The sequence below is a fragment of the Ctenopharyngodon idella genome, chromosome 20, assembly GCF_019924925.1.
Source record: "Ctenopharyngodon idella isolate HZGC_01 chromosome 20, HZGC01, whole genome shotgun sequence".
Classification (NCBI taxonomy): domain Eukaryota; kingdom Metazoa; phylum Chordata; class Actinopteri; order Cypriniformes; family Xenocyprididae; genus Ctenopharyngodon; species Ctenopharyngodon idella.
The window spans coordinates 30,395,991-30,418,233 of record NC_067239.1 but is presented as its reverse complement, the minus strand read 5'-3'; the positions used below and the strand labels follow the sequence as shown (position 1 = coordinate 30,418,233).

General features: G+C 36.6%; 1 protein-coding gene and 1 long non-coding RNA gene across 2 annotated transcripts in view; one reads left to right on the top strand and one right to left on the bottom strand.

Annotated features, from left to right (window-relative positions):
• The window catches only part of LOC127502893 (uncharacterized), a 73,491-nt gene that overhangs the window by 30,041 nt on the left and 21,207 nt on the right, over positions 1–22,243 (bottom strand). The window contains exon 2 of the long non-coding RNA XR_007926952.1: positions 20,717–20,906. This is a non-coding gene — a long non-coding RNA (uncharacterized LOC127502893). The remainder of the gene's footprint in view (positions 1–20,716; positions 20,907–22,243) is intronic.
• Positions 1–22,243, top strand: part of tmem121ab (transmembrane protein 121Ab) — a 46,580-nt gene that overhangs the window by 6,456 nt on the left and 17,881 nt on the right. The gene's annotated exons all lie outside the window — the stretch shown is intronic.

The following is a 22,243-nucleotide window of genomic DNA, read 5'->3' as shown; positions in this document are numbered from 1 at the left end:
ACTCTAGACTGTTTATGGTTGCCACGCAATGCAGTAAATGAATGTGTGGTCATATTGAGTATTTCGCAAAATAATTTAAGAATTAGATGAGATTTGTATGAAAAGGAAAACATACAGCAGGAAAAAATCAAAATAAATCATAACAGGGAGAGCTGGAACCACGATACAAAGCGAATATGCCATTATAGTAAGTCTACTTAACAAATAAATTAATAAAGGGACATACTTTCAACTCCAATTAATATTTTTATTTTATTATGTGAGAAGAAAGAGAGTGTGGAGTGATATGACAGACATGAAACTATTGCTGTAATGTAGGTAGTGCGAATTACTATTTCGTTCCCTTGATTTGCTAAATCGTGCAGACGATTTACTATTTCATTCCCCCGATTTGTTAAATCGTGCACACTACACTCGCTATGCTGTCATTATCATGTGACCTACCAGCGTCATTTGTGTCACTGCCATTAACAAATCCTCTCCCGTGGCCTCATGGGATAGTAAAGTGTCCATCACAACCACACTTCAGAATCTCGCCAGAAGTAGTAGGTCATCTGGGTATTTTTTGCCTACTCTTTTATGAGTACTGTGAATTTGGACATACTTCTTTTGTCACATACGGTTTTAGATCTACTATATAGTAGTGAAGAATGCGATTTCGGATGCAACAATGTGTATTGTTAAAGCACTATATAAATAAATTTGACTTGACCAATCAGAATCAAGTATTCCAGAGAGTCATAACTGATGCCCATCAGTAAAATGTAAGTATCTGTGACTTTCTCTCAAGCTAAAACAGCAAGATGCTCTTATTCAGGTGAGAACAAAGTTAGTGGAGCGTGCAGATCAGCATGTCATCACATCTGATCCGGAGCGCTGCATCTCTGCCAGCGTAGCAGGACGTCCTCCAGGGCTGGTGGCTCTTCTGCAGGCACAAATAGAGGAAAACAGATACTGCAGAACCCCACAGAGATGATGGCACCTGCTTTCAGAGAGAGTCAAAACAGGGTTCCGGTCTGTGAGAAGGTTCTACAGCGACCCAAATCTGCTTACGTGCATTAAAAGATTAGAAGCAGCCCTGCTGGCGGAGCAAGATAACTGCTGCTCGCTGCATCCGTCACAGCCTCGGCCAATCCCGCACCTGCACTAAACCCGGGTCCCCAGTTACACGCTTGAGCCATTTTGAGGTCAAGACAACTGAACTCCTACTGTAAATAACAACTAACTGAGCCGCTCAATTAGATTCATCATCTTCCTCTCAATACACTAGTAAACAACTCTAGTACACACTGGTTTTGTTAGCGCCTACTGGACTTCCACAAAAACAATGCTTTGCATGTCCTTTTGCATTGCATTTAACCTCAGGTTACTCCAGAGGAACTGCACTGAAAGTAACTTTATAAACAAGCATTTACTAAGTGACTATTTACACTGCATCTTAAAGTATAAATAAAAAATCTTTAAGTATAAAAAAAGTATAAATTTACATGTAGATCTAAGTATTTTATACCAATAAGAGGGTTGTGCACCATTCAGAAATTAAGCCAGCAACATTGAATTTGACTTTAAGGAAGCAGAAATAAAATGTATAAAAAAACAAGATAAAATAATTATTAACTGTACTTTAACTAGAAAAGTCAATTCAAACTTTGAATGTTGGCCTTACAGAGAAGAGACAGACCAACAGACAGGGGATAGATAGATAGAATAACAGACAGACAGATAGAAAGGACGACAGATGGATGGATGGATGGAACAACAGACAGATAGAATGACAGATGGATGGATGGATGGATGGATGGATGGATGGATGGATGGATGGATGGATGGATGGATGGACGGACAGACGGACAGATAGGATGACAGACAGATGGATGGATGGATAGATGGAATGACAGAGAAAGAACGACAGACAGACAGACAGACAAATAGATAGATAGATAGATAGATAGATAGATAGATAGAAAGATAGATAGATAGAATGACAGACAGATAGAATGACAGATGGATGGATGGATGGATGGACGGACGGACAGACAGATAGAATGACAGACAGATGGATGGATGGATGGATGGATGGATGAATGGAATGACAGAGAAAGAACGACAGACAGACAGACAAACAAATAGACAGACAGATAGATAGATAGATAGATAGATAGATAGAATGACAGATGGATGGATGGATGGATGGATGGAATGACAGATAGAACGACAGACAGAGACAGACAGATAGATAGATAGATAGATAGATAGATAGATAGATAGAACAACAGACAGATAGAAAGACAGACGGATGGACGGATGGATGGATGGATGGAACGACAGACAGAATGGCAGGCAGATAGAAAGACAGACGGATGGATGGATGGACGGATGGATGGATGAATGGATGGATGTACTTTCAACCTTTACAATTACAACTAAAGATCGAATCATAAGTAACTTCTGCCATAAACGTGATCAATGCAAATCACCACAACACCCTAGAATCACAGCAGTAAGTTCTGCTCAGGTAAACACCACTCACACTTAAAAAAAAAAAAAAAAAAAAAAAAAAGTAATAATCTGGTTATGTACAGAATACTTAGCATTTAATTTGAGAACACTTGCAAAGAAACGCAATAATCAGCCAGGAAACTACAAGGCAGAAAACAAGAATAAGTAAACAGGTCACATTAATTCAAGAAGCCAAAGCTGCGCAAGATAATAGTGCCGAATGAAATGGCATCAGTCCTGCTGCTGGCACTGAGATAATGCTGCTCATTGGCAGCGGTCAGACGCTGCTTTATAGGACAGACCGGCTACGACTCTCCCCCACTGTATTGACCCGGTGCATGAAGAGAAGAGTGCTCAGGGAGATGGATGGTCAGGCCCGGCAGGGAAAATATCCCACTGCAATGAGCCACACCAATAAGGCTGTTTTCTCTTTCTATGTGTGTGTGTTGTATAATGATTGTGCTTAATTATGTGTGTGTGTGTGTGTGTGTTCTGTGGCCTGTACCGGCTGTGTGAAGGTTGGTTTGTGCTGTACCTTCTCTCTTTAAATACATTTTTCTTAATCACAGACGCTTGCATCCAGTTTTCTATATTTGGAGGCGTTTGTTAAGTCGAGCATCACTACTACTACTGATTATATTTAGGGTTAATGATTCGAACAAACCACTTATACTAAGATTGAGAGTGTAACATCTCCACAAGGCATTTGTGCTACAAATGATTCCTCAATGACATGGCAGATACCACTTATACTACTTTGTCTAAATAAATTAAAAATGAAACAGTAGTGAATTTAGTATATTGTACAGTATAACAATAGATATTCATTTTGAAATTTGCTAATACATGAGTGTTTTTAAGTGCAGTCATCTAAAGTTCACTTAAAGCCGAAATATAAGGAAAAATGAGCATGCACAATACTGATAAAAATATCTAATACTGCCAGTGTTGTTATTGTTAGTCTAAAACAATTAAAATGTTTTTGGTAATTGAAATAAAGCTGAAATAAATAAAATATAAATATTTGATGAAAAACTTCAACTTAAAAGAAAACTAAAAATGTTGCCTCGGAAACTAAATGAAACAAATAAGTTGAAAACAATAATCACTAAAACTAAAAATGAAATAAAAATAAATGAAAGCTAAACAGAAATACAAAAAAATTATACAAATAATATAATTACTAAAACTTAAATTAAAGGTGCAGTAAGCGATTTCTGAGAAACGCTGTTGAAAGTGGATCGGACCGAGCGCCAAAACACACTTAGCCAATCAGCAGTAAGGGGCGTGTCCACTCACTGGGGGGGAGGTGTCTGTTACATAGAGTGTTAATGAATTTGGGGGCGGAGCTATAAAGATAGGGGTGTGATCCTTTTGGGTAGGGGCGTGTTTGTTTTGGTGATTTCAAATATCAACAGCATTTCTCAGAAATTGCTTACTGCACCTTTAAATTAATCTACAAAAAACTAAAATTAAAATGAAAACTGAAAATATGAAAATAAATCTAATTTAAAATATTAATAGTATTTCTTAATACAATATAAAATACTGAGAAAGCATATAAATACAACTAAAATTAATAAAAAATGATACGATCCATAAGTCAATGCAACATATATTTTTACAATACTTTATCTCATCAAAATAATTTAAGCAACTTCAACATTTCTATAAGTTATATGAGATTCAACTCAAGTTTTTAAGTCAGATTTTATATAATTTAAGTTGAAATGACTTGTACAGCCAATTTGATTATACTTCATTTCTTCATTATACTTCAAGGCAGCAGATGAACTTTTTAAGCTAAAATAAGTGGATTTTTTTTTTACAGTGATATCATCTGCAACTTCCCTATAGCAACATATTAATATTTAAAGTATTTTTTCTTTAGACAGTGTAAAAGTCTACTTCTCCCTTTCATTCTGGAGTTCTGCCCATTTTTCTCTCTCAAATGCACCACAATCCCATACCGACATAATGGCTTCTATTTCAATCAAACTGGCATCTGTGATCAATGGGAGGTCAAACGTCCACCAGAGAGTCTCTGATGAGCAGCCAATGAAGTGAGTCCAGCCGTATTACATTTCTGCAAGGTTTACATATACAAATAGTAAGACACTCAGATAAGAAGCAGCAAATGTACATTAAAGCAGTACCATAAAACTGACGGGGCTGTTTGGAATAGCATACTAGCATATTACTTATACTATTTCTGTACGCAGTATACTGTCCTGCTACGTTTGACAAAACAGCAGAGTGCACTGCTTACACTACCCTACAATGCAATGTGCTTTTTCTGATTAGACTGCCAGTACACTATATTGTATTTTAAATGTATTGCCAAATCAGCTTCACATGCTGTTACAAGGCAGATGCAGATTTAACAATCAACAAAAAATATATATAATAAATGTAAATATTTTAATAAAATTCAACTTAGAAAAAAACTAAATTTTGTATATACAACTCAATGTAATATATTTTTGTTTAATAATATTTTTATGTCAAATTTTGTATTTGTATGGTACTAAGTAATATTTATGCAATAATTATGATCCATTTTTTTTCCCAAAATTTTTACAATACAATACAATTAATCCCAGTTTTCTTTCTTTTTTTAACCTTTTCATTGCTATGTGCTTTTTTTCCTGCATTGTGGCTGAATTGTACACCCAAAAAAATGTGCTGTATTTTAGTGTTTATTTATTTCTTTTTTTTAGTCATTTTTGACCGCGAGGAGTAAAAGTGTTTTACTAGTGTTTTTTTAGTGTTTTAAGTGCTATTTTTTAGGACCATAACCTTTTTGAATCATGTACACGAGAGGGTTAAATATAGTTTTTTTTTTTTATATATATAAAGCAAGTCCTTCAACATTATACATGTATAAAAAAAAAAATTATTAAAAGCCTATTTATTTTCAATAATATACTGTAATTTAATGCCACTCGCTGAATTATACAAGTGATTCAGTGTGGTCATGTGACAGTGTAGCATACTACTGTTTGAAATAATATCACTGCATTATTTGCACATTTTACATTCTGTAATTTAAATTAGGTAAATCGTGCCATCAGAAGTTACATTTACATTTCATTTAGCAGACGCTTTTATCCAGAGCAACCTATGAGTCAGAAACACTGCATGCAGTTACCAATATTTGCAATACAAAATGCCAATTTCCGATGGTAAGCTAGAGCTTGGCATGTCAGATGACTCAAATCAACAGATTTTCTGAAAGCGCCACAGAGTCGGTTGTTTACACTTTCAGGAAATCAGACTACTACGATAGTTGACTCTGAAAAAAAAAAAAAAAAAGATTTTTACCATCAAAATACTACACACGGCAGCTTCTGCTCCTGCTTTACACATCAAGTTAAACACATACGCAGGAAGTGGTAGAGCTGATGTATTGGAGACCTTAAGGCACACGGTAATTAGTCGTGTGATGTGAAATCAATCAGCTCAAGTGGTGAGCCCAGCAGAGATACACCTCCTACACACTAATGCCTCGCTTACTACTGCCTACATAGACAGTTGCCTTCTAAGGGAGCATCCGAACTGAAATGAAAGCTCATAAACGACTGATTTGGAGCACTCAATAAAGGCTCTACATGACTGTTTACATGTTATTTTAGAATCATTGAGATGCTATTATAGAGCATATATATATATATATATATATATATATATATATATATATATATGGGTCAATGATGTGACAGGTCATTTTTTGTCCAAAATAATAATAATAAAAACAAAGATATGGCATCCAAAGTATGTAAGGAAGTACAACTAGATCTCTTTTATTGATTCCAAAAGGTTTTAATCATATTTTGCTACATATAAATGTAAAGATTTTGAAGTGTCAAAAGGTCATTCGGTTTAACCGTCCAAAGACCAATATAGCCATTTCATTTGTGATTAAAATATCTTAAAATTTAATAAATGTATATATTTTTTATTCTGGCATGATTTTATAACATCATATATCAACATAGTGCAAAATGGTATTAAAATTATGTGTAGAAGTCGTTGCTTTGTTATGAGAAAGAATGTCCGGAAAAATTTATTTCATTGATGTCATTCGGAGTAACCAATATAAAGGGACCATTTTGGATCAAGTCATGCGATCAATATCATGTGACAGGATGTGACATCATTCAGACACCTGCAAAGGATGACATGGTTGTGAAGCAAAGTAACTAACTCTCTCTTAACTATTTGAAAAATTAATGTTTTCACTTGCTCATACGCATGTCCCGAAACATCAGGTCATTCGGTACAACCGCTATAAAGCATGAAAAATGTTGTAATATTTTAAAAACTTGTACCAAATATAAAATGATTGATTGTCCTTTTGCTAACTAGCTAGCTAGATATCAGTCTGTTAGCATTGTTTGAAAATATCGTCACCCGGTATAACCAAAACTGTCATTCGGTAAAACCGAAATTTTGGTTAAACCAAATGACTTTTTTGATCTTGTAAAAAATGACAAAAGCAGTGTTAATTGATTATAAAAAACACATAATCTCATTGTTAACATTGAATAAAACTTCAAAATTAATTATATCTCCATTATGTTTTTTTTTACACTTTTAAAAACCTTATTCGTCAATGACCCATACAGTATATATATATAATTTAAGTTGAAATGACTTGTACAGCCAATCTTGTCCTCTTTTCAGTTTTAAGGATGTCATCATCTTTGATATTACTTTGGTCACTCTTGATACAAAGCTGACAGGTCCTTAACTCAATCTGCTTGTAATCACATCATTCTATAGGGCACAGCTGATTGGTTCCTGCTGTATCAGTAGCCAATGAGCTCGCTGCTCAACCTTCAAATACTTCGTCAGCATTTGCTGTAGCAGTTGCAGTGCGCTTTCAGAAACCCGCCACCTTCACCAGCTCCACCTGTATAGATCTGCTAAGGGTAATTCATGTACGCTATATTGTACAGCAGCAGCATGTCTTGCTCACAGCAGCGTGTCGTGTATGTATCGGCAGTAGCAAGTCCCGTACTTGCTCTGCAGCAGCAACAATAATCAACAGCAGCAATAAAAGCAGCAGCAGTGTAGCAGATCTATTCTGCCAAGACCAAACATATCAACATTGTCATATACCATGCCAAACACTTGTTATGACAGAACTAGGTTACTAGTAAGAAGATATGGGCTTGACTCCCATTGCATGTTCAGACAGAAAGTATTTGACATGCTACTGTAAGCTGCTGTGTGAACAGAAGACTTCGAGAAACACCTGTGAGTAAATGCAGCTGTCAGTCCCAAAAATTGACAGTGTGAACGTAGCCATACTACTGCTCATACTTAGGGTTAGTGATTTAAACAAACCTCTAACCTCAAGCATCAAACATTTAAAATCCCTTGGACTTACATTGAAGGAAGGGCCGAGCCATTTCTAGAGAGCAGAATGTCATAGAGACTCGTGTGCTGTGTGAGAAAGCATCTGTCTGGTTCTGCTGCTGCTTGTTTCTGCCTGTATTGAGTGTGTGTGTGTGTGTGTGTGTGCACATATCTTATCCTCAATTGTTATTGATTTTATCTTTCCAATTACTGAGTCCTCCGGCTGAACGAGAAACAGGAAAACAGTGGCAAGAGGTGAAGAGCATGAGCTTTTCTGTGCTGAACGAACACATGCACATAGAAACATCATGAGTTCAGCAGTCAGGAGAGGATTCACTAAGAATAAACTGCACCTGCTGAAAGCATTTTTATTTGAGTGTTTTTTGTTTGTTGTTTAAGCACCTAATTTAAATTTGCCCATGAAATAATGACATTTCTCGTATTTCATTAATATGTAGTACTGTATAGGTGTAATAAGTAGCACGTCGGCATATACAGTATTCAATAAACTTAAGACGAAAAATACCCAGATGTACATCAGATAGACACTTTAAGAGCAATGCTAACATGCTGGATGTAATATGTCCAGATTCTATTAATAATAAACATGCATTCACTACTGTTCAAAGGTTTGGGGTCAGTAAAAATTTTTTTACTGAAATTAATTAATACTTTACAGCAAGGATGAATTAAATTGATCAAAAGTGACAGTAAAAACAATTTATAATGTCACAAAATAATTATATAACAAATAAATTGTTCTTTTCCATTTTTAAAAATGATCCTGAAAACACAAAAATATGAAGAAGCACAACTGTTTTCAACATTGATAATAATCAGAAATGTTTCTTGAGCAGCAAATCATCATATTAAAATGATTTCTGAAGGATCATGTGACACTGAAGACTGGAGTAATGATGCTGAAAATTCAGCTTTGATCACAGGAATAAATTACATTTCACAAGATATTTACATAGAAAACAGTTCTTTTAAATTGTAATAATATTTCACAATTTTACTGTATTTTCAATAAAATAAATGCAGCCTTGGTGAGCAGAAAAGACTCCAACCCCAAATATCTGAACAGTAGTGCACTTATAAAATGAAAAAAAAAAGAAGTTATACAAGTTCTTCATCAAATGCAGTACATATTCTGACAGTAAATCATTTCAGATGCCAAATTACTTAAATATGCCTGGTATAGCGCTACATCAGCATCTTGTTAGGCTGGACTGCGGGTGGTATGCAAATAAGGAGTTATTGCACTAAAATACAAAACAATTGTTAGTGTGTGTGCATGACGCTGCTGGTGTGTGTGAGATTTAATTTTTGCTCCAGTAGCTTGTCTGTGGGGTGAAATTGGGGTTATGCTGTCTGCTGTGCTTTCCAACTTTAACAATACCGATAATCTTGACATGCATGCGTTTGCAAATCCAGCAGACGAGGAAGAGATCGGATATCCCTCTGGGAATATGCTGCAGTCTACAACATCCTGAACTCTTCTTTAAATAGATAAGAGTCTTTTATAATCCATAGCGACACATATGGATCTGTCCCTCTTATAATTCACTTCCTGTGAAAAGGTCAACTATGTTCACAGGGATTTATGAAAGCATTACGCGAGTCTCTCATAAGAACATTTGTTCGTGCTCAGGTCAGCTACTTTGCATTAACGGATTTCCTGTAAGAAACACTTTCACTGGCGCTTTATCGAGTCTTTCGCCATTTGTGACATGATCTAAAATGAACATCCTGTCAGCCGTGGCCTCAGGGTCATTGTGATTGGTCAGAACACATTCTCTCCTGTCATTGGCTTGATGGGGGAATGTTAATTGGAAAATAGATCAGGAAATGATTTATTATCGTATATTTAAGCAGAACAGCATGGCTACATAGTGCTATGAAAGAGGATTTGCTGATATATATATTTATATGTATGTATGTATCTGATAAGTCTTAAAGTCTCATGCATGATCATTTTCATGTTTTTCTTCCTGAATATTTGTTTGTAAATCTGGATGAATTTTAAATCATGAATAAATTAAAGTCTGACTCTAGAGCTGTAGTTTTGAATGTATAAAAGGTAAGCAGTTAATGTATCCGTACAAATTTCTGTGTGCTATTTTGTTGTACACATACAAAGAAACAACAATTGACAACAGATGGAGAACATACACAAGATTCACACACAAATGCACATCCATTTGTGCCTGAAAACACAGTTTTGTTTGTCATCTGCCCATCTGAAGCTCAGCAGCTGTGTGTTCCTCTGGGAACTGCATGTGTTTCAACTCCATACAGTTCAACACAATGGGCCCTATCATACACCCGGCGCAATGCGACGCCAGGCGCAACGCAAGTGTTTTTTGCTAGTTTCAGCCCGACACAGTTATCATTTTCACGTTCAGCGCCCACTTTGTTTAAATAGCAAATGCACTTGCGCCCATCTGTTCGCCCATGGGCATGCTGGTCAGGTGCGAGGTGTGTTCAGGTGCATTGTTGGCGTGTTGCTATTTTGAGGCGACTGAAAACGACTGCGCCGTTGACCAACAAAAACCTGGTCTAAAGTCAATGGCGCAGAATTTTTTTTGTTATTTAAAGGGCGCGTTACTAATAAGCGCCTATATGCGGGTGCACAACGCGCTTGTTACACACACAGGGATGCGCAGCAGCACACAAACATGCCAAATATCAAAGATTACAATGTAAAAGATTTTTATTGTGTACAAAATGCCTACATGTTGTAATGGAAAGTCATTGCATGTATCAGAGTTATCTATTTACAGTAATGACAAATGAAATTAGCTAATTATTTGACCAATCGTGGCAATACACACATGTATTTAAACTGACTCGTCAGGTTGAGGATGTCTATATTCCACCATGTAAATAGTGAATCCGCCAAGGTGCAATCTCTGGTGCTGAGATTCTGATTGGTTTATTGCACGTTATGCCCAAAACACACCCATTACTCATTAAGAGACTAGGTACAACCCTTTTGGACCATGCACCTGGTGCGCCGACCATTTTTTCCATCGTTAAACTAGCAAAAGTGGATTCGGACATGCCCTAAGTGCACCATGTGCGCCAAGTGCGCCATGTGCTTCAGACCATGCGCTTAGTTTGTTCAAATAGGGCCCAATATGTGCTGTATATAGATATATATAGTGCGTACGTGCACCGTTTCCCACTTGGTAAACATCCTACACTAAATTTTCTCATTTCATGTTCTCTGAATAATTAGAAAACATCAACACAAAAAATATAGCATCTCAGATCAATAATCAGATTGAGTCTCAAACTGAGGTTTCCTCAGTATAAATCAGTTTGAGGACTGTGTAATTGTTGCATGCACTACAACCATATCTGGAAAAAAAAATTAATTTGACTTTGAAGGAAAATAAACACCCAAAATGCACTGCGTTTTACCACAAGCATTGTTGTTGGCATCATTGTTTTTAGCATGTCTAAACTTGAAAGCAGCACGCATGAATGTACAAGATAATTGTGGCAGAAATAATAACAGGCCGTCGAGTTGAGATGTTGTTTGAGGATCGTGTCTCAAAGACGTCAAACCTTAGCTTTGTAATTTCATCAACACAGCAAGAAGAGCATGTGCAGTAAACAGAAGCGTTTGTAACGCACTGGGGTAATGTCACAACACACTGGAGGGAATTAATTGCACTCCTTCTAGTGCATGCACAGTCTGTGTCGTTTTAACACTCGATTCACTCGAGGAACTAATGTAAATCAGCTAATGACAAACACGCCTACAAAATTAGTGTTCATCACGGTGGTCTATAATACCTGGAGAGAGTGGGAATGATGTGTGTAGCCATCTTTCACTGTGTGATACAGGTATATATTAATGGTATAATATTACAGGATTAGGAATGCTTTTAAAATTCCAATTCAACTCAATAAAGTGTCATTTATGTGCTTGAAATAGCAAACTACCATGCTACTCTTTGCACATTTTCTGTATGCATGCAATATCCAGATGAAATCTACATTTGCTAAAATGTGAGGTATACAAACAAAACACTTTGTTATGAATACTGTATCCAACAATACAATTAAAATAAAAGAGAAGCAATATGAGCTGTGATTTCCAACACCATCATTTATTTGATCTTAAAAAAGCACCTTCTACACAAAAATGATTTTTTAAAGGGGTCCTTGATTATGATTTCACTTTTTTTTACTTTAGTTAGTGTGTAATGTTGCTTAAATGAGCATAAACAACATCTGCAAAGTTACGACGCTCAAAGTTCAATGCAAAGGGAGATATTTTCTTTTAAAGAATTCTCTGTTTAAGGACTACAACAAATGGCTGGTAGGGACTACAACAAGCTTCTTCCCAGGTTGGTGACATCACAAACCCTAAAATTTACATAAACCCCACCCCCAGGAACACGCAACAAAGGGGGTGAGGCCATGTTGGGCTGCTTTAGAGAAGAGGAAGAGTTGTTGTAGTAGAGTGTTGTTGACATGCTGGCATTTTACGCCGGACTGCTTCACAAACGAGGGTCAATTCAACATAGGATTTGCACAAAAGATTAACATGACGGCACATGCTAGTCGATGAGTTGAATCAACTTCACAGCAACTACATAAATTTATTCACTAACCATTCAGAAACGTTCAGTTTCATTCTAAAATTTGTAACTTCTTCCTGAGTCTCTCCATCAGCGTCGACTCCGGTTTGAACAATGTAAGCCTGAACACTGTTACTGACAATCTGCATTTTTGCTGCGTGAGATTCTCCAGCTTTGTTGTTGTTGAGCAACCGAAGCACGAGCTGTTAAAGCTCCACCCTCTTCTGGAAAGTGGGCCAGTAGCAGCAGCTCATTTGCATTTAAAGGGACACAAATAGGGGCAAATTTGACAAGCTATAATAAATGATCTGTGGGGTATTTTGAGCTGAAACTTCACAGACACATTCTGGAGACACCAGAGACTTATATTACATCTTGTGAAAAGGGGCATTATAGGTCCCCTTTAAATGCTAAAATTCCTGAATGTTAATTAATTTTAAATAGCAACCTAGGAATATAATTCCGATTTGAATTTAACTCTGAAAGTTTTGTTTTAAAGTTTGAAGGCTTTCAGAAAGAACACTTAATTTCCCCAAATGCATTACCGGTGTTGAATTTCTTCGAATTACAACTCAGTATATTCCTGTCCCTCCAATTCAACTTCCTGTGTTTTGAATTTGATTCAAATTCACACTCAACTCTGAATCTTGCACAACTGACATTTGCTAATACAGTACATTCTATAATGAGCCTCATTTGCATAAAATTTAAATATGCATGGGACAGTGCTATACTAGAGCTGGGTATTGCCAACCTAACTACCTGATGATAATTTATTGCAATGAATCACGGTATCATTATTGCATCATGACTCAATAAGTTGGACTGCAGGTAGTTCGTGAGCAAGATCCAGGGTAAATTATTGTAAGGGGATGCAATTAATGCAATTAATTTTTAATATCAATTTATCATCTTGCTAGCTATGAGTGCAGATGGATGTATTTCTGGTTAGATACGGTGAAATGATATCACTCTGAGCCTGGTGGCTGGTAGTTTATCACGGTACGACTGGAATCAATGACATTACGTTGAAGTCTGCTGCGTAATTTATTATGGATTTCTGACTGAAATGGCCTGATTTAATCTAGGCAGCGAGTTAGCATGCGTGTATGTGTGCGAGCATTTGTCTCTGAAATGCTCAAGTGAGACGGCGGCCGTGATGATGAACGATTTGTTGGCGTCAGTTGGATTGTGTGTAATTGGCCGAGTCTGTGACGAATTTACCAACAAGCTTTTCAGCTGATTGTTGGAGCATGCGTTTTTCTCAACTCTAACCAGAATAACCATCATCTCTAGAGTTAAATATGACAAACTAGTCCTTAAATTTGACCATTATATGGTTTTTGCAGGTATGAAATACCCAAAAACCTACTAAAACAATCAAAACACACTGTGAATGCTGTATCCCACATCGCGATATGAAAGAAATAGAAGAAATAATTAGCCAAAATGTAAAATAGCTATTCATTTCCGAGGTGCATGCAGCATGCTGTACTATCATACTCATGCTAACATAATAATGCAGCATAGGGCTGGGCGATAAAACGATAACGATATGTATCGCGATAGACACGTAATCGATATCAATAAAAAATGTGTTCGATAAAACGTTCGATATTTTTTTATTCTTCGTCGGAAGAAAACAGAGGTTGCGAAGCAAGTTTGGTTGCATTAACAAAGGCACTCGCTCTCTGGTAACCTAGCAACGTAGGGAGTGACACGCTAACAGCCAATCATGTAACAGTATCAAGTTTGGTTGCGCCATATCGTTGTCTCGTGCTGGTCTGCTGGATTCCTCTTCAGTAACCGGCGACTGATAAGCAGAAAATGAGTGCCGCAGCGAGCGAGGAAATTGTAAATAAAAGAGGAAAAGTCAGCTCGCCAGTATGGCAGTTTTTTTGGATATTATAAGTCTGACCGTAGTCAGACCAATGTCGTCTGCAAATTATGCAAGACCGTCGTCCCCGCCAAGACTGGTAATACCACGAACTTGATGTACCACCTTAGCCGCGCTCACCCTTTGGAGCACAGCCGTATTCAACCAACAACATCTGTGCGGTGTTGCAGCTACAACATTTTAATTATTTGAGTTTTCCATGGTTGTTAACATTTCTGTCTTAATAACTGAAGGGATTATGATCAGAGGAAGGTTAAGTTTAAAATAAAAATGTTTAAATGTAATATATTTTTCTCCTGGTCCTTATTTTAAATGGGTCATAAAAAATATCAATAATTATCGATATCGACGGATATGAAACACTGATATCGTGATACAGTTTTCAGCCATATCGCCCAGCCCTAATGCAGCATATTTTTATCAACCTATAATTTTTCTCTTAGTTATGGATGTTGATCAAGGAATGCTAAATAACATCATGTTTAACCTTTTGGTGCTCTTCGTTCATTTTTGACTGAAAAAAAAATTCACATTTTATTTTTAAAGATGTTTTACTTCTACCTTGGTAAAGGTTTTGGAAAAAAATCATGGACATTATTTGAAAAGGTGAAATGGTCCTGAAAAAAATAGTCGCACTTGTACTGCTCACGGTCAAAAATGAGCGCACTGGAAATTAATTTCATCTAGTGGAAGTGTTTGGTACTGCACCCAAACAAAATCTTACTGAAAGCCAATTTTTTGAGATATCAACCTCAAATTTGGAACACAACTTTGATTTTCTTGCAGTTCTAGAGTAAAACTTGTTTTGGGAAACTTATATTTCATATAAAAATTGAAAATAGTATTTTTGAATATTTTTCATAATAATAAATGTAAAATTCTATAACTTTTTTTAAGTTCACTTTTTTAATCTTTTTCACTTCAGCAATAATCTGCCAAGTTTCGTCTTTGAAAAAAGACCAAAATTTCAAGATTTATGACAGATTAAGTTGCAATTTTATTTTCAAGTATATGCTCAAAAAAGTGAATAAATGGATTATAACTATTGCATAAATATAATTTAGTGCCATAAAATCCCCTAAAAATACAAAATATTAAATAAAAAACATTATTTAACTAAAACAAAGTACATTAATTTCATTGGGGAAAAAAATTCTGTCATTTTTGGCCGCCACGCGAAGAGCACCAGAGGGTTAATGCACATTTACTTTGATATGAATCATGGTCACAGTATGTGTGTGTGTATCTGTTTACAGTGTGAGGTGTCTTTTGCTGAATAATGCTTATTGAACGTGTTGCGGTATGATATTAAATGTCATCAGCATGTGCCATAATAACAGGCCCATGTTTCATCTGCGGCTGATTATTATTATAAATACACAGGGAAAAAGTATTAACAACCATAATGATCTAATGGCTCAGTTAGTCAGTTCCTGGAGTAATGTACATAATTTATGGTTCGCGGAAAGACATTTTTAATCTCCAGATCCGTCTGTAGATTCAGAGATCAAAGCCAGAGAGACATGCTGTCTTCTTCCTGTAGATCTTTACTGGCTAACGTCTTCATTTTATGAACGATTTACTTTCTTAAAATGAGCTGAAATAATACACTCATCAAAATGTTCACATCGGATGTGGAGTATTTAAGCTGCATGAAAGACTGAACAAGTACAACACGGCTCTAATATTTCATGCACATTATTATAAAAAATGTGCTGGTAGAGTTTTAAAGCACACAAAGACAGAATGTGAGAAAAGCATGCGTGAGAATTTGAGGAGACAAACAAACAAGTGTAGGTCAGTGAAATATTTTGTGGAATATTGTTCATTAAAACATGTGACCAGATTTCAGGACTGCAGTTTCTGTTGTTTTTCACATTGTGAAGGCAAAAGAAAAAGAAAAGACCAAAAACCTGCAACACAGAGCTTGATAAAACTAAAACATCAGCTCTAAAATAGTCACATTAAAAATGAATAAACACCAAGCATTACAATATTTTACTGATAATGAAAAATAGATGAAAAGTATCAGAGGAGCATGACATAAAATTTTCAACTCAAAGTGACATATATAAATATGTATATACTGTAAGTATATAAATAATGTTACAGTATACTTCGTAAAAAACAAATGTGGTCAGACTTGTCTTAATCTATTGGGGTGCAAAAGAAAATTGCTCTGGAAAATTGCTCATTCATAGCTCTGAAGGTTCATTTAATTATTAATTTAGTTTCAGATGTTTCTCCTAAAAATAGTAAACGGAAGAAATGTTCATACTGAGATCTCTGACTTTTGAATCTTTGCAAAGCCCAATTTCAGAAACACTAGAAGAGACATGTGAGATTTCTAGGGTCTTTTTCTCAGGAAAAAACTCTGAGATCTTACTGCTATCTAGGAAAAACACACAATATGTGTGTGTTTGTGACACAGCTTAACGTCTGGCTGCTGTTGGCAGATCTTCATGTTTTGCCATATGTGAGAACAGCAGAGGACATGGTGTATGTGTCACTCAAACTAACAATTAAAAGCTCATAATTGGACCGTGACAGACACACTGAGAGAGCACTGATATTTCCTGTGAGTCCTCTGAACTTTTCTAAGACACACTTACTATCTGTTCAAGTCTCCCACAATCTTTCTCTAGCAGAATCCCTTTGTATTGTATTGCCAAAAATCATTTCTTAACCCTTATGCACTGTGAAGGTCTGTGGTGACCCGAAATGAACTTTACTGAACTTTCCCTTCATCTAAGGCCGCATTTACACTGCAGGACTCGATGCTCAATTCCGATTTGTTGAATATATCCTTTTTTTTTCTTCTTCCTTTTTTTTTTGATGACCAGCTTACATCTTGTTTTAAGAGTGACCCATATCCAATATCTGCATTTACACTATAAACTTGGCAAAACAACCCAAGGTAGACGTACTGACCCAGAAAAGGAAGTAAAGATGGCACAATTTGCAATGGATGCAGACGAAATGATAGTACAAGCTTTTGCTTTCCGCACCTTCTTTAAAAGTCAGCAAAACATTGGTCTTTTGAGGAGGAGAAAAAATGAGGAGAGCCCATGTTGTAGTTTGAGCATTGAAAAAAGTCATGTGATCGCGGTTGGTGTCCACACAAGTTGACGTCATTTGCCACTGCCGCTTTTTCAATGACGTACGACTCGCATTGATGGGAATATCCGATCTGTCCGCTTACATGGCAGACGCAAATGCAGATTTATTTCCACCTATGAATGAGGCCTGAAATTTCTCTGAGAATATCAGAATTCATATGCTTTTATCCTGCTTACATGTTCATGGGTCATATCCAATCTGTGCCACATGGGAGGAAAAAAATTGGAATTGGCTCACTTGAACAATGTCATATAAATGTGGCCTAAATGGCATGAGACTTTATGGCTTTGTTGACACTTGCTAGCTCTACAAAATAAATAATTAAACTGTACTGTATATGTTGTATATTAGTGTGGAAAAAAAAAAGTCGCACTCAGGATGTTTGGGTTCTCCCCAGACCCCACATTGGAAATGAATGGGGAAATGATAAAATCAACTTTTTTCTTTTTAATTTGTCAAATAAAATCACTATATCAGCCACAACTCAGAACACAAATACACAGAAATGAAGTGGCAACACTATAACACAGCCACAATGTGGAACACTTGTGCTCTCACACACTCATAGAAATCAATCTATTAAAAATGTTTTGTTACATAATTTGTTAAAAAAATATCAGTTACTATGCAGAAAGCACACAAAAATGAAGGGGTAACCCCACAACAAATCCACAATGGAGTAAACACACACACACACATCCCCACCCCACTCCCCGACTCACCCACAAAATCACTCATAAAAGATGTCACTCATACTCGACCCACTCTTTTACGCAATTTGTCAAAAAAAAAAAAACAGCTACAATGCAGAACACACACAGAATGTTCTGTTTTGACTAATAATGTGTCACAGTTGCAAAAAAAAAAAAGATACTTCAGTACAAAAATGCTAAATTTTGACAAAGAATCATTTTATGTTGAATGATTTTATACTGTCTAAACATAAACCTAAGTAAAAAACTTGTGAAAAGATGTATACCTATGTGGAAATGGCAAATGAGCGACTAAATAGTGCTCTGTAGCCATCTAGTGGATGTAGTTGAAATTTCAATGTTATTTTAATTTTAAAAGTGTTTGTTTTCCAGTAGGTGCCAGTAATCTTCCACTAAACATTGGCTGCATCCGAAATCACATACTCCCCTACTATATAGTAGGTGAAAAACAGTATGTGACAAAAGTAGTATGTCCGAATTCATGACCTACTACTTCTGGCAAGATTCTGAAGTGTGCATACGATGGACACTTTACTATCCCATGAGGCCATGGGAGAAGATTTGTGAATGGCAGTGAAACTGACACTGGTAGGTTACATGATAATGACAACATGGTGAACGTTGTACATCCAGATTACATTCACACTACACACACTCATACTATATAGAACGCACTTTGTTAGCGGCCGTGAAGTAATTACTTACTCAAAACAAGTGTCTACTAAAGAGAGTATATGATTTTGTACGCAGCCACTGTCCATGTTATCTCCATGAATGAAAGTTAGAAATGTGGATCTTTTTTCAAAGTGAATTTTACATAAAAAGTTATTTTACAAAAACCAATTAAAAAAATATTTTATTTATTTATATAACTTTAACAAGATACCATAAATCCCCCCAAAACTGCACAAATGTAGAGTAAAAACATTAATAAAATGAGTGATATTACATTTAAAAAAAAAAATAAAAAAATACATTATTATGTTACAAAATCACATTTACTGTCTGGGGTCTGGGCAGATTTTAAAAATGATCATAAATGCTTAATTTGCTTTATTGTGTTTGAAAATCAGCTCAAAATATCAAACTTGTTTTGATATCCTCCGACGGGATGGAATCATAGTCTGAAGCTAAAAAAAATTGTCTGTGCCCATTATATACTACATGATTTACAGTGAAATCTGTCAACTGTGACTGGTGCAGACTTTCAGCAACTATTGTTGACTCATCCAGACTGCAAATCGGGGCAAAAATCTGAGCAAAACCCATGTAGTGTACTGCACAGCAACATCTTGTGTAGCATCTCTGCACAGGCAAAGACAACTTTTCTTCAAATATAGTTATTCTTCTTGATCTCTGAGGACTTGTTGTGAGCACACAGCTCTGGGTCTATTTTTAATGTTCTTGTTTTTGTTTGTATATTTCACTCTTATGTTTTAAGTTAAAGCCAGCATAGTGATCACTATGTGTCTCATGTGAATGTTCTGGAAGGAACAAAAACTTCTCTCTCTCTGTTTCTTTATGTCTCTGATGGATTGGTACAGAAAGACCTGACTGCGTTTTGTCTCAGAGGATGAAGCAGATTGTGTATCAGGAAGACAGTCCATCTGTGATGTTGTGCAGATTGTACAAACACTCAAATCACCATCACAAACATTACAATCAGCTCCAAAAGCACACATCCACAAATTCATATGTGGATTTAATACAACTTCCAAAAATAAAAATAATACATTCCTGTTGAAATTAGCTACGATCCATCAGTGCACGTAGTTTTGTGATATCAAAGCCCTATAAATGTATGTTTAAATCATGATGGTACTTGTTATACTGCCTTTATGGTGATTTTCTCCCAGAATATTCTGTTTTACTAGTAAATACACCACATTACAATAACTCTGTTTCATGTTGACATGTTGAAGGTGTCTGTCTATACAATCATCTTTCAATTCCATGCTGTTTTTTCTCTCTCATCTAAAGGCTCCCAATAGCACACATTCCCTTTATTATGCCTTTGATTTTCAAAGAAAAGGAGAATCTGCATTCACTGAATGTCATGTCAGCTGTCACAGATTCAGCAGCATTGACTCATCCGGCACGTGAACGCTTGTGTCATTTGACAGGCAGAGATCGGGAAAGGGAGTTTGCGTGCACAAATGCAAATGAGTGGGTAATTAATGACTGACGCCTTGGATAATTATCAAAAACAAAGACGCCGTGTGAGCCATTTAATGAAGCAGCAGAAGGGTGAAAAGGCCCTGAGTGAAAAAGACAGAAGAGACGAACTCGAACGTTAAATGAAAAATATGCCTAATTGATTTTTTCTCTATAAGGGTGATTCTCACAAAACCTGTCAAGAATGTGTCTGGGTCAACCCCAAAAAAAAAAAAAAAAAAAAAAAAAAAGATTTAAATAATAAACTACTACAAAAAAAAAGGTACAAATCTTCGGAGGTAGTTTCAGGTCATTCTGATCCATCTTCAGTCACCTGTCAAATGCAAATAAATGCACATTAGATCTCTCACCCCAATTCATCCTTCAGTTCCTTTTAAAGCCACAGTAATTCCAGCTGAAGAGAGACAGCTGCGTCTCCGATTGTCAGTGTCTGGGCTGCATTTCTGGTCTCCTCCTCCAGGCTCTGCGCTTCTGTTGTGATGGGACGGCTGGCAGCCGTACTCGCCCGAAGCAGTTGGATGTCAGAGGACTCCACTGTCCCTGTGTGGGGGAAACAGGATGATTTGTTAGTAGAGTTATCTTTTGAGCTTTAAAGGGGAGCTATTTTGCCCTTTTTCAAATTCTTTATTTTTCCCATATTCTCCATTGTTGCAGCTCCTCTCTTCCCAGTCTGTCAGTAACGCTCTGTTTAGTTCCTTTCTCTATAAAGCCCCTCCTTCTGAAAAGCACATTGTGGTCTGATCGGTCAGATAGACCAGTGTGTTGTGATTTGTCAACTGCTTCAAGAGTGGAAATATTGAATGGGAACTGCCCCGCCCGTTACCATAACCACGAGTTTCAACACACTACTAAATAACTTAACCAGGCGCCGTCCCTTTATTTTGTGTATGCCTTGGGTGGGAATTATTTAAATGAGGAATATTGTGACATGTTCGTTCCTGGAAGAAAACTCAAGACTACAATGGAGGCGTTTCATGGAGTTCAGAAACAGTGCGCACTGATATAGAGAAGAACTCCTGCTGGAGGGAATTTGTGCTTTGGAACATTTTCATGCTCAAACACAATATAAGACCCCTTTAATATTACTGTAGCATCAAAATTCACGTCCCTCAGAAGAGTTTCCTCTCCATTGCCTAATGAACTTCTCAGTCTTAATTGCACACTGCCTCTTAAGCTGTTGGCAGATCTTTTCACCCATCCAAAGACATTTCTGGCAAACTGTCCACACTCACAATTTCTTTTAAAATTGGCACAAGGCACGTTACACTGCCCTCCGTTTGACCCCTGTTGTCAAAGAGTAGTAAAAGACACGGATGCACATATACAGTAATTGTCCATAATCAATTGACCCTGTTGGTTGTGTCTAAATCCTGATGTGCAGACAGAATTATTCTGATTGACAGAAGGAAAGTCGTTCCAGATCCTCAGCCAGAAATGTGTCTGGTGCAACTTTTTCAATAAAATGTTGCTGGCAAGAAATTACGGGGGTGGAAAAACAGCAAGACGTGACACAAAACATGTTCATATATTTAAATGTCTTAATTATTTTTGAGTGCTTTACCAGAAAATATAGATATGCAATTTATTCACTTAAAATGTTTTTATGCAGATGTGGCTTTGCAGCATTGAATCTGCATGATTCAACAGTAGATTTTCACTAGCGTTCGTTAGCAGCTGTAACATGTCCTACTCGACCCACTCTGAGCAGGATTCGAACCTGAGTCCCTGGCATGGGAGGCGGGAACACTAACAAGGAAGCTCAAGACCTCAGCCTCTTGCTAGCATGCCTCTTGAGGCCAGGGGAGGTTTACACGCACAGCTCTTACCAGCTTGCCTCTGTTACACTCACCCCCCTAAACCTCACTCCCATCCGGGTC